The sequence below is a fragment of the Limulus polyphemus genome, unplaced genomic scaffold, assembly GCF_000517525.1.
Source record: "Limulus polyphemus unplaced genomic scaffold, Limulus_polyphemus-2.1.2 Scaffold1328, whole genome shotgun sequence".
NCBI lineage: Eukaryota > Metazoa > Arthropoda > Merostomata > Xiphosura > Limulidae > Limulus > Limulus polyphemus.
The window spans coordinates 150,008-154,776 of NW_013666938.1; positions in this window are offsets into that span (position 1 = coordinate 150,008).

Below are 4,769 nucleotides of genomic sequence, written 5' to 3' on the forward strand. Positions count from 1 at the left end.
CAAAAACAAACAAACAGTACTCACGTACAAATAAAGCTGCTTCCATTTTGCCACGATGTTTATCATAGTGTAATAGCGTGTGTAAACCAAGTAACATTTGGTGCAACTGTACGGTCAGAATCTGTTATGATAAATGTGGTCTATTTCGCGTAGCAGCGTAAATAAACAAGGTGGCTTTGTTCATTTTTTGGTATAACTGTAGTGCTACATGTTATACAAAGAAAGTTTGATTTATAAATTTCAGTATCGCTCTGATTTGTTTTGTTTTTAATTTCGCGCAAAGCTACACGAGGGCTATCTGCGCTAGCCGTCCCTAATTTAGCAGTGTAAGACTAGAGGGAAAGCAGCTAGTCATCACCACCCACCGCCAACTCTTGGGCTACTCTTTTAACAACGAATAGTGAGATTGACCGTCACATTATAACGCCCCCACGGCTGTAAGGGCGAGCATGTTTGGTGTGACGGGGAGTATCGCTCTGATCTTTAGTACAAAAAGCATTGGCCCAGCGATATTGAATGATACCACTAAATGTATATATAGGAAAATCGTGATTGTTTAGCTCTTAACATTTACTGATATAAGTACGAATTTGTTTAATAATTCATTATCATTTTTTTGGTAGTAAACACTAAGTTGAACTCATTTTATAAAAACAGCTATCTATACTTCATAAGATACGCGAACATATTAGTCAAAAACAATTACTGTTTTGCATCTAAAGCATATGTCATAATCATCCAAACGTAACTACTGGTCATTGTAATTATAAGTACTGGTCATTGTAATTTTAAGTTGCAATAACATTAGTTGAATAATATTCAACTCTGTTTAATCAATGTGCAACATTGTGAAAGTATTTACTGCTTACTTAAACACACCAATGTGTGTGTGTGTGTATTAATTTTTAAACTAACAGTTCACTGTGCGGAGCTTTGTCGTTGTGCGCGACCTGGGAGGGTCAGGTTCACTTCGGACCTCTTCCTCCCTCCTTTACTATTGTTTATGAACTTCAAAATGCTATGTGATAATTTAAGAAATATGTGAACACTAGTATAAAACACTGATTTTACTTCTCTCTCTCTCTCTTTTCAGGGCCGTGTCCATAAATAGACTATCTATAGTGTTTAGTGCTATTTCTCTTCTTTCGATCGTACACACTCCCAAACAGTTCCATAGCAAAAAGTAACTTTTTCACTTGAAATAATTATCAATCACGTATTGCACATATAACAACCCTTTTAAACACACATGTGATACTTAATTCTAAGCGATATGTTAATGTCTAGCATAGGTGGTCTTTTTCTTATAGTAAATATTAAGTTGGGAGAGGTATTTAGGGCATCGTCATCATCGTGTATGTATGATAAAGGGATCTATTGTGGTTAATGAATCGTTTTTATCAAAGTAATGGAACGAGCAATCTACTGTCCTTAATTGGTTTAATGTTTGGGTATTTATGCAAAAAATATTTATTTGTTATTCTTGGTACCCTGGAGCCTGTAGTGATTATTCTGCTCTGTATGGTCTGTAGTTTCTTTATATGTATAGAGGTAGGTACTGCATTAGTGCTGGCAGGACAGGCATATTCCATTACCGGTCTAATGTTTCTATGTGTGTGTGTGTTTTTTCTTATAGCAAAGCCACATCGGGCTATCTGCTATGTTCAGCGAGGGCAATCAACCCTGATTTTAGCGTTTTAAATCCGAAGACTTTACCGCTGTCCCACAGGGGGACATTATTGTTTGTAAATTTTGATTATGTTTTCTGGTGTGGCTCCTGTGTTTTTACCTGTTAATATCTTGACGTAGTTTCCTCGTTGTCATGCCTTATTTCTGATTTGAGTGATATGATTATTCTATGTTAATTTTTAATCGTAAGTTATGTCAAGACATTTTACTGATGTGACAACATTTAGAAGAGTTTAGTTTAAGTATATTTTGGGAAGATTTCTTAGTGTTTTAATCGATTTTGAAATAAGAACAAAGTTTGTTTTAGGAACGTTTAATTTTATCCTGTGTTTTAAACAGTATTTAACAATTTGATTCAGAACAGGCTGTAAATTTGTAGCTGCAATGGTAGGAGTTGAAGAGCTCTTCCAAATCGCCACATAGTGTAAACTGTGATATTAAACTAAAATATGCATCATTTAATGGCATGTCGCTTACGTACATGATAAAAAAGGTAGGGCTAATTACCCCTTCCTGAGGATCAACTGCCTCGGGAGTAAAATACTCCAAGTAGGTACATTCTACGTTTACTCTGTATTTTCTATTTTCTAAAAAGTTATATTAAACAACCAGCGAATAACACCTGTTGGTAATTCTCATTGTTTTAATTTGTATCTTAGTCCATACAGCGTAGAATGCTTTCTCTATGTCAAGAAAGCAGGCGATAATGCATTTCTCATGATTAAAACTATCTATTATAGTTTCAGTTGACCTAACCAAATTATCTGAAACCATTTTGAACTTCGGGGGATTTTGACGTGATCTCCAGAAAATTTGAGATCCTATTGCTAATAATTCTTTCTAAAATTTTGCCTACACAGCTAGTCAGACTGATTGGTCGGTAACTTCCTGGTTTATTCGCCGGCTTTCCTTCTTTTAGAAACATAAGAACGTTTGCCTGGTTTCAAGAGACTGGGATGAAACTAGTTTAGAAATAAATTAAACAATGATATTAAAAATAGTCAAACAGTTCTTGAGTATCTTTTTAAGGAGAATGGCTTGTATTCCAGCTTCACCTGGAACTTTATTTTTGGTGTCTTATAGATTTAATTACTTCTGTTTTTGTTACTGTCTATGTTATCTTACTTTGTTGTTGTTACTGGGAGTTTTGGTGTGTGTGTATATGTTTATCTTGTTCAATATACTCGTTTACTGTATTAAAATAGTGTGTATCCATGTCTAAGTTTTTATGTATTTTAAAGGTTTGCCTCAGTTGTTTTTTAAAAGTTTTGCTTTTTGTTCATTTGTGATTTGTTTTTGTGATTTAAGGTCGGACATTATTTAGTAGTGTTTTGATTATTTGTAAATCGTTAAGTTTGATCATTGCGTTGTGCTTCTGTAGAGCTTCAGATTACTGGGATATAAGTATATTACCAATAGTCGATAATATATGTACGTTTTGAAATCTAACACACAAATCACAATTAAAGAATTTCTGCTGATGCTACACAATCACCACAAGAAAAAAATGTAGGAATAGCCTAGTGATACAACGAGATCTCTAAACATAAATGTTATACATTTGAGCAGCTTTGAGACAAACTTAAAAGAATAGTCATGCCCATGTGCCAGTCAAATTTGGTCATTTTCTTACAAGCAATATTACAGTTTGTTTGTTTTTTGAATTTCGTGCAAAGCACCACCAGGGCTATCTGCGCTAGTCGTCCCTAATTTAGCAGTGTAAGACTAGAGGGAACGAATAGTGGGGATTGACTGTCACATTATAATGCGCCCACGGCTAAAAGGGCGAGCATGTCTGGTGGGACGGGGATTCGAACCCGCGACCTTCAGATTGCGAGAATGCCCTAACCACTTGGCCCAATATTACAGACCGATCATTTTCCATTTATTTATTAACAGGTACAATGTTTTATTGTTAGGAAGATGGCATTTTGGATAGATCTAAAGCAACCAAAAATGTTTTTTTTTTGTCTTTAAATAAAATATACTTGTATAACATCTGTATTATCATGTGTGAGAAACACCAATAATAGCACACAAAACGTTGCGATCAGGATAAATAAACACATACATTTATTTATATCAGGTAAAATCATTAACTCTCCAATCCTCTCCTGGACGATTGGGAGGTAATGATAATGTTGTAAGTTATATCTTTAATATTGTACTTTTTGTTTGTTAACTAAAGGGAGCTGGGGGGGGTGGGTCATAATGATGACGTTTAGGTAGGCCTAGAAATTTATCAGATTTGACATCAAGTTTTCTAGTACATTCTAAGATATATTATAAATAGGGGATCGAAGAATATAGATAAGAGAGATGTTTCAAGACAGAGTTAAGTCAATTAATACGTTTTCCTGAAGTATTTGGATCTATGTCTGTTATTACGATTCTTAAATTGAAATATCGTTGCCCCCCAAGTTAATGATGCCCATTAAGCTAATTTTAAATTATTTTTAGATTTGGCCTCATTATATGTCTTCCCAATTTCAGAACAGCTAGAGCCCGGACTGTACCCTAAACGAGTAACTTGATTTTACGTTAATCCGAGTATTACTGGAGATGTTTGCACATAATTTATAACGTAGGTCAACATTTTATGGCAGCATACCAATGTTCAAGCTTGTAAAAACGTTAAAGAAATAAATAAATTGATTTGTTACAATTTCGTGGTCTAGACGGCGAATTATTTTCACCAGTTCATTTGGAAGAATCCGTCAACGACACAACAATAACAATTCTAAGGTGGATTCTGACAAGTTAATTGTTCTCAAAAAATTTCTGTTTATTTTTACCAGAAATAAATAGAACTTATCAGTTATTCGTAACCCGACAGAAAACTTTTTAGGTATATTAGACAAGGAATGGGATGATAAACAAAGCTCCTTTCGTAAGCAAATTGAAATTTCTTGTAGGATTCCAAATTCATAACAAAACCGTCGCCTGCTGTAAATACACTCTTTGCGAAGGGCATGCTGGCAAACAAGCACGTGACTGCTTGGTTTCCTTCATAAATCGATTGTACGTTTTAGAGAGAGAGAGAGAATAAAAAAAAAGTTATCTCCGCTAGCAACAACACT